The following is a 9,408-nucleotide window of genomic DNA, read 5'->3' on the forward strand; positions in this document are numbered from 1 at the left end:
GACTGAGCCCCTAACAGGTATGCAGATCCAGCAGGAGAAGTGAAGTGAAAAGAAAGGAAACTTGGAGCTGAGTTCTCCATCTAAATAAACTGTTGGGACCAATCCTGCTCCCAACAAAGTCAATGGCAGAATGCCACTTGACTCTGATGAGCATAGAACCAGGCCCACTGTCTCAGAGCAGCAGTCGCCAACATGCCATTAAGGTACATCTGTTTGATTAGATTTACTATTTTTGTTTTGTGAGGGGGTGAGGGAATTAAAGGAGTAGAATCCCTGCTGCTTTCAGTAAGCAGACTTGAAAGTCTGATTAGCTGGCAAAGCACTCATGGAAGCTGAAAAGCTAGGACTCTACTCCCCTTCACGCAAGTTAATGCAGTAATTGCTGGATACTGCAGTTTATTTTGGGAAGTGTGTCATGCATTCCAGTTGTGTATAGAAAATAACATATTAGGCGGTGCCCAGTTTCCTTCATGATGCTCTTGGGATTTAGGGGATAAGATGTGCCTGCAGCTTAAGTGAAGGAGAATGTCGGGCAGAATTGAAAAATACAAAATAAACAGCTGAAATGGAGGTTCCTACAGTAGTGAGGCGGTAATTGCATGAGAGGAATTAAATTATTTAAGATCTCTATACAGTACTGAGGGATGGCAGCACAGAAACAGAATCCTTCCCTCCCCTCAACCCCCCATGAAACCCACTTCCATCAAACTGGAAAACACAGCAGCCAGCAAACAAAGCACATGGATTATTGCTTCAAAGAAGAAATGTCCTTGTGATATAAAAAAAGACACAACAGATACCGAACTGGAAAGAGAATCCGTGAGCTGCACAGAGCACTCTCGGGTCTTGCCAGAAAGGGCCAGCCACCTGTGCTGAAGACAAAAGATGAGAGAGAGCCCACAGCAGAAAGTGAACTATTGCTGCCCCAAACTAGGGCACTTCCTAAGGGGAACAAAAGACTGCCTGCAGCAGACAAAACGATGAATCTCACTGTGCTAGAAGTGTCTGAGTGTCATATTGTAGCCCTGTAAAAAGACTGAGTCCCTCTCCCTTTGCAGTGAGAATAAGTGACCACTTTCTTCTATATAGGTTGCACAGAAAGCACCTGAGTGCAGAGTGTGCTGCACTGGTTCCCAGCCGGAAAAGAAATTGATAATGGAGTCTGATACCTTTGACCCATTCTTGTGTATTTACAATGAATGGACAAATTTCTGATTCCTGGAATCCAGGAGGAAGCAAACAACAGGAGGCAACTTCCTTGCTCATAGGATCAAACATCTGTCAGCCAGCACACATCAAAAGCTTTTTCTAGGCTTTTCTCAGGGTTGTACTACCAGCTTGTGTGTGTGTGTGTCCGTCCGTCCGTCCGTCCGTCCCCTTGTGCTGTCTTTCTCTCTCTGTCTCACACACAAGAACTCACAGTTCCATCAATCAAACCCTACCCCCAGCATTTGAAACACATTGGAGGGCATGGTTTGCCTTCTACTGAAGATTCTTCATGGGCCCATGTTTTGGGTGCTATTACTCTTCTTTCAGCCACTTCTTTACAAGAGCTTCTTTACAGTTATCCTGAATATAAGACAGCAGTTACACCCAACCCATCTATCTATCTATCTATCTATGCTTGACTGAGGGGCAGATGAGGTTAGTTAATGTAAGGAAAGGGAAAAACAACAAATCTAAATTTTAAAATCATACCCAAACAACAGAAAGTGAGCCCAAGTGTACTTTCCACACTGAGGAGGTTGCTTTGTTTGTTGCTTTCACTTGTTACATCTTGTCTTAGGGCTAGTCCCTGCCACTTGATCTACCAGACACACCAAACTCTATGGCTCAGGCCCATTACTAAATGCAGGTGCAGAGTGGAGAGTCAGTGTTCAGCCTGGGAAGACGGGCTGAGGGAACACTCAATTCACGTGTGTGGGTAGCTGAAGCCCTTATTATTGTTATTTATTACTTCTATTATGGTGGCACCCAAAGGGCTCAGTCAAGATCAGGGTCCCACTGCGTCAGGCACTGTACAAACACATAGAAAGACATAATCTCTGCCCTGAAGTATTTATGATCCAAGGGCTAGATCCTGTATCATGCTCTGTCAGGGCACACTATAGTTTTGACACTCAATACTATGTTCAAACTACTAGATACCATCCCCTCCAGAAATAGAACACAAATAGTAAAGAGAAATTACACAAGACTCCACCTTAAAAACATAACCAGATACACACTATCTGAGGTGACATAATGCACAGTCCACCTTGATCCAAATCTTATTGAAAAAGGTATTGCATTTGGTGTCAATGAACTAAACATGCCTATAAAATGCAAGAGAACTCTTTATTACCTCAAAAGATCAGCATGCAGTACAACAGGAGAGACACCTATTGTCAGCAGCTGAACATCTAAACTAAGGAAGGGTGTGGCAGAAGAAGAAGAAAGCTCAGGGACTACCAAAAAAAAAAAAAAAAAAAAGAGGCCAAGATTTTTCAAAAGTGGCTAGAGTTTGGGTGCTTCAATTTTTGGGTGCCCAACTTGAGCCAGCTTAAAGAGTCCCAGTTTTCAGACAGTGCTGAGCACCCACCCTCTGAAATTCAGGGCCCTTTAAGGTAGCTTAAGTTGGGCACCCAAAATCACTAATCACTTTAGAAAATCTTGGCCAGAACGAATATATTGTTTTACATCTGTTATTGTATCTATTTAGATGCTTATTCCATGCTCTATATTTATTTTACAACAAATGGCAAAGTATGAGTCAGTCCCCTGAAAGATGAGTGAATATATATAAATGTGAAGGGGATAGCATTTACAATAGAGCAGGACAAAAAGTAGAAGGAGGAGACCAGTTGTGACAAAGGCCATAGGTCAGTGGTCCCCAACGCAGTGCTGCGGGCGCCATGGCGCCCACTGGGGCATTTATGTGCGCCCGCCTAATGCCCAGCAGGGGAGAGAAGCCGCGGCCCCGCACCTGACGGGGACAGAGAACTCTGGGGCTGCAGGCTGCGGGCGCCGGTGTTCTCGGTCCCTGGCAGGCGCGGGGCCGCGGCTTAAGCTGGAGAGAAGCCGCAGCCCCGCGCCTGCCGAGGACAGAGAACTCCGGAGCTGTGGGCGTCGGTGTTCTCTGTCCCCGGCAGGCGCGGGGCCCGCCTAGTGCCCAGCAGGGGAGAGAAGCCAGGGCCCCGTGCCTGCTGGGGACAGAGTACTCTGGGGCTGCGGGCGCTGGTGTTCTCTGTCCTCGCAGCTTCTCTCCGGCTTCTCTCTTCTCTCTGGATTCATATATTATGTAATATTAAATATGATTTTTTTCGTATTATTTAATGTACAAATACAAAATAAGCCTTGAAAAATTGTTGGCGCCGCCACACTCTTCTGAAAACATGAATGTGCTACTGGCCTCAAAAAGGTTGGGGACCACAGCCATAGGTTATGGATACAGTAGAACCTCAGAGTTATGAACAGCTCGGGAATGGAGATTGTCTGTAACTCTGAAATGTTCATAACTCTGAAAAAAACGCAGCTCCGGCTCCAGCAGTTCACACTCCGGGACAGTTTCCAGAGGCAGCTAGTCAGCTTCTCTGCAGGCAGCTTCTTTCGCAGGACCCAGGCAAACGTGAGGTGAGAAGGCGTGGTGGTGAAAGCAGCAGGTGGGTGAAAACAGCAGCCCCCATCTCAGCTGGGGGCGGGGAGCTGAAAACAGCACCCACAGCTTACAGGAAAGCAGTGTAGACCCCAATGCTGTTCCTGCTTAGCCTGCCTTGGGCTGACAGCAGGGACTCACAGCTTTGCCTGAGAATCTCACCATCTTCAACTCCTAGCTGTAAGTGGGTGCCCCGAGCGTGGGGATAGGGATGGGGACAGGCAGCCCAGATGTGCCTACCTTTAAGATGCAATGTAGGCACAGTACAATCTTTGTTTTTGTTTTGTTTCCACTGCTGCCTGATTGGTTACTTCCGGTTTCACATGGTGTCCAGTTGACCGGTCAGTCCCTAACTGTGGTGTTCATATATTTGAGGTTCTACTGTAGTCTAAAGAGATTGCCATAGCAACCATAAAGGTAACAAATAGTAATACAAATGCAGTCTAACAGTTCAGTTTACCAGCCACTTGTCAGGAAAACATAGTAAGGGCAAGTACCTCTTTCCATTATAAGGCCCAGCTTATAATTGCCAACACTTAGACTCATAGACTCATAGACTTTAAGGTCAGAAGGGACCAGTATGATCATCTAGTCTGACCTCCCGCATGATGCAGGCCACAAAAGCTGACCCACCCCCTTTCCCTTGACTCAGCTGTTGAAGTCCCCAAATCCTGTGATTTAAGGATTTCAAGTCACAGAGAATCCTCCAGCTAGCGACCCCCGCCCCATGCTGCGGAGGAAACTTTCTTGAGCTGAAACTTTCCATTCTGGGTGTCTGCCTCAAGATAAATATTTTGGGGAAGATTCAGGTTAAACAGTTCAGCCATTTCTCAGAACGACACAGTCACACATGTGAAATGAATTTTTATTTTCTTTTAAATAAGGCCTTAATCACCCACTGAAAGATATTAAGATGACCTGATGTCCTTAAAAGCATTATTTTTAGACACCTTTTAGTGGTGCATTGAAAACTGTGTTTAAAATTACAAGCTATCACTTTAATGTGTAAGTGGTTTCCTAGTCATGCTTGTAGGCTAGAGGGCTTTGTAGGGAAGTGTGCAATCAGAATCAGTCTCCAGAGAGTCATCCTAGCGCAGGGGTGGGCAAACTTTTTGGCCTGAGGACTACATCGCGGTTCCAAAACTGTATGGAGGGCCAGGTGTAGTGTATTAAATTGCTCCCTGTAGGAATGTGTTACTTACGGTGTACTCCTGGTGCTCTGAGCAGCATGGTAAGGGGGTGGGAGGGTTGGATAAGGGGCTTGGGGGGCAGTCAGGCGACAGGGAACAGGGGCGGTTGGATAGGTGTGGGAGTCCCGGAGGGCCTGTCAGGGGGCAGGGGTGTGGATAGGGGTCGGGGGAGTCAGGGGACAGAGAGCAGGGGGGATTGGATAGGAGGTGGGGTCCCAGGGGGGCGGTTAGGGGCAGGGGGTCCCGGGAGGGGGCAGTCAGGGGACAAGGAGCAGGAGGGGTTGGATGGTTCAAGAGTTCTGAGGGGAGCAGTCAGGGAGAGGAAGTGGGAGGGGGCGGATGGGAGGGGCAGGCTGTTTGGGGAGGCACAGCCTTCCCTACCTGAGGTATAGTGTATTAAATCGCTCCCCATAGAAATGTACTACTTATGGTGTACTACTTACAGCTGCCAGTCCTGGCACTCAGTAAATAGCACATTCCTACGGGGAGCGATTTAATACACTACACCCCCGCAGCTCTCACAGCTCTACCCAGAGCGCTGATGGCACGGCGAGCTGAGGCTGCGGCAGGGACAGCTGGGGAGGGGCCGGGGGCTAGCCTCCCCATCTGGGAGCTCAAGGGCCGGGCAGGACGGTCCCATGGGCCGGATCTGGCCCGTGGGCCGTAGTTTGCCCACCTCTGTCCTAGAGTAAGGTGGGCTGAGGTATACCCCTGCATTTTTAGGGAGAAGCCTGCTTTGTCTCTCTCTGTTTTGGGGTTCTTGTGTGTTATTGTTCTGAATTCTAACAAATAAGGTAGTGTTATGATGAAACCTTTCAGCAAAAGTATTTAATACAGGTTGAACTTCTCTAATCCAGCACTATCCATGGTCCAGCATAGGCGCTGACTCTGTCAGTGCTCCAGCCCTGGAGCACCCATGGGGCAAAATTAGTGGGTGCGGAGCATCCACCGGCGCCACGCTCCCCCCTCTGCCGCCCTCTCCCCACACCTCTCGCCTACCAGCAGCCCTGCGCTTACCAACTCCTCTTCCTCCCTCCCAGTGCTTCTGGAACACTGCAAACAGCTGAGTCGCGGCGTTCAAGCTCCAAAAGGGAGGGGGAGGACCTGGGGCTGGGGCAGGCTGGTGGGGAGCCACACAGGGCACAAAGCCTGAGGGTGCTGCAGCACTCCCCACCCCTACTTCCCACCCCTATGGAGAGCCGCTGGCACTCTGCATTGACTTTCCATTGTTTGACAAATGTTCTGGTTCGCCACCGGTCAGGTCCTGAACTACAGAGGTTCAACCAGTATTTTTATCTAACTTCTCTGCATGTATGCAGTAAATATAACACCTTTAGAACCTTTAAAGGTCTTGAAAATCAGAAGTAGCAGTAGAGAGTTCACCTCTGTTTCACAGGCCAGATTTTCAAAAATGCTCAACAATCCATTTAGGCATCAAATTATGAGCCAGATTTTCAAAAAAGGCTTAGTATGTTGGGTGCATGGTGAGTCCTGAGTGTCATACCGGGATATGCTGGGTACTGAGTATTTCTGAAAATCTGGCTCTTATCAAGATGCCTAAATGGGAGCTGAGCTCTTTCAAAAATCTGGTGAAAATTGCGGAGGTTTAAAACTTTAAAACTGACTTTAAAATCTGGCCCTTTATCATTATTACTTGAAGGAACCTGTGACACAGAGGCCCCTTGGCAAAAGGTCCCCTGTTCTTTGCAAACACTTCTCACCTCAGGCCTGACAAACTTAATACATCAAACATGTCTTACAGAATATTTGTCCATAAAGAGCAACATGTCAGTTTTCTACAGAAAGCTCAACTTATCAAGATTCGTAATCATTGTGGGGTGTATGTACAGACAACATTTAAGGAATAATGTATTTATATTGAAAGTATGCTTTATGGCTTTGGAGTTTAGTTACCAGGAGAGAATGTATCTCGGTGATGGCCCATTCAGGCAAGGGGAAGTTGTTACCCCACTCGGTTTGGCTGGTGATGGAATTCAAGGCTCTATTGTTTAGCCTTGCACAATAATAAGGCTATGTCTACACTACATCAAAGGGACTTAGGGTGCCCCTCTTGTTAACCTGTATGACGAAGTGGGAATGTTCTTGATGTTTTCTCTGAATACTGTGTGTGTGCCTCAGTTTCCCCTATGCATTTTTTAGGTATCTAGGTGGGAGGATCAGAGTGTGTGATTGTTGCAGAGACCAAGAGGGCCCCTGTGATACTGGCTGCACAGAGAATGGCCCACACTCTGTCTCCTGGCAACTAATGGCTTGGGCCCCTCCTCTACAAAGGTGCCAACTGAAGGTGCTGGAGGACAAAGATCAGGTGACCTCCTGGCCCCGGAAAGGGACAAAGGCAGAGGAGGGGCTGAAGAGTTTAGTTTGGAGCTGGCTGGGGAAATGGAGGGAGGGCCAAAGGTGCTCTGGCCTCCCTACTTCCCCAAGATGGACCTAGCTGAGGGGTCCTGGTCTCTGTACCTACAAGCTGTTTTAGACCATTTTCCTGTCGTCTAATAAACCTTCTGTTTTACTGGCTGGCTGAGAGTCACGTCTGACTGCAGAGTTGGGGTGTAGGACCCTCTGGCTTCCCCAGGAGCCCCGCCTGTGCAGACTCGCTCTGGGAAGCGCATGGTGTGGAAGGGGATGTTGAATGCTCCGAGGCCAGACCCAGGAAGGCCGAACTGGGTAAGCTTCTTGCCCTGGAGACAGTATGCTCACGGAGAGGAGACTGCCCCAGAGTCCTGCCTGGTTTCATATGGAGTAGTTCCAGAGCATCGCCCGGTGACTCCGTGACAACCTGCAAGGTGAAGTTAGAGCTGGCATAGCTAAGAAGAGAGTGCTTGAGTGGCTGAAAAGCTTGTGGTGTCAGGGAGCTGACAACCAGTTATGAGAGTCTCCGTCTTACTAGAGGCAAGGATAGGTACAGTAACTATGCCATAGGCCGGGGTGGCCAAACTTTCTGACCCTCTGAGCTGCATTCAACAATCTTCAGAAGTTCGAGAGCTGGAGAGCGCCTGCCGAGTCTCAGGGCTTCAGCCCCATGGGGGGCGGCTACCAGGGCTCATAGAATTCACCTTCTGGGGCTCAGGGCTTCAGCCCCATGAGAGGCACCTGCTGGGGCCCAGGACGCCACGAGGGGCTGAAGCCCCATGCACTGGCAGACATGCCCTGCGGGGCTGAAGCCCTGAGTCCCTACCCCATGCTGCTGGGCAGGCAGAGGCAATGCCTGGGTAGGGCACTTGGGGTCAGATTTTTGCCAGGGTTTGCCAGCCCTGCTCAGTCACATGGTGTGGCCAGGCCTCTTCCCTGCATGGCAGCTGCTGGAGACAGCAAACAGCTGGAAGCCGCAGGGAGAGCGGCTGCTTTTGCTACTGCCTCTCACCCTGGAGTTAAAGCAATGGCCCCTCCCTGCAACTCCCAGCTGTTTGCCACTGCCCCTCTCCATGTGGAGCTAACACCTGGGAGCTGCGGGGAGAAGATAAGAGGGGGGTATGACTCAAGCTGTTTGGGGTCGGCAAACCTTTAAATTGTGCCCTCCCACTCTCAGCAGGCACAAGTCAACTCTGGAATAAGCCCCTAACCCCACCACAGGGCAGAATCCCAGAGCTTCCACCCCAATCTGGTAGGCAGAGAATGGGGGTGGGGAGCTCCACGCCACACTTCAACTGTAAAAGAGACGTGCGGCTCACAAGCCACAGTTTGGCCACCCCTTCCCTAGGCAGTCATGGAATAATCTTCCCCCATGGGAAAATTTAGTCCTAATGCCCATTAGTTAGAAGTTGGTTTGTGCCCTGAAGGAAGGCATGGGACGGAGGTGGAGAAGAGAAATGTTAACACACACATTGGGATTGGGTAGATTAGGGACAACTGGAACAGCAAAAGGAATTCTGTTAGGTTTTGTTTTTTTTAAATCAAGGAACTAGCAAGATGTTTGGCAAACAGCAGCCTGGTCCCTTTGCTTATTTGTTGCTTCACTGCACCCTAGCCTCTCTCTATTTGGCTTGTAAGCTCTTCGGAGACCATGCATGCAAAGTGTACCTGATAAAATTTGAGCGCTAAATAGGACATTTTTAGTTGTCAGGACTTTGTTAAGGGAACAGTGCTGAGCTATTCTCTCCACCCATCAAGAGATGTTTTCCAATTAGCTTCTAGAAGAGCTTCTACGAGACAGAAGTTTGCCTGTCATGACTGCATGAGGAGAAACGGTCCAGTTAAGAAGGGCAGTGTACATTTCCATTACTGAGATGGATATTCCTAAAACCTGTTTCCTGTAGGAAGAGCTTACAGACAAAAAAAGAGACCTAGAAATTACTGTGTCTAGCCAGTGGTCCATCTAAACCATTATCCTGTCTCTGCCAGTGTCTAGTATCAGATGCTACAGCCCTAGATAATGGATTTTGTGAAATAACCTTCTCATGGGGAGTATTTCTTTCTAACCATCATCGGTTAGTGATTAGTGAAGAATTAATTAATATACCATCTTAAAATTATACTGTTAGTAGCCATGATATCTTACAGCAGTGAGTTTCAAAGATTATTTTTTGTTACCTTTCAACATAATTGGACGATCCTTTGCTTTTGTAT

This window comes from Chrysemys picta, chromosome 4 (genome assembly GCF_011386835.1).
Source record: "Chrysemys picta bellii isolate R12L10 chromosome 4, ASM1138683v2, whole genome shotgun sequence".
Taxonomy (NCBI): domain Eukaryota; kingdom Metazoa; phylum Chordata; order Testudines; family Emydidae; genus Chrysemys; species Chrysemys picta.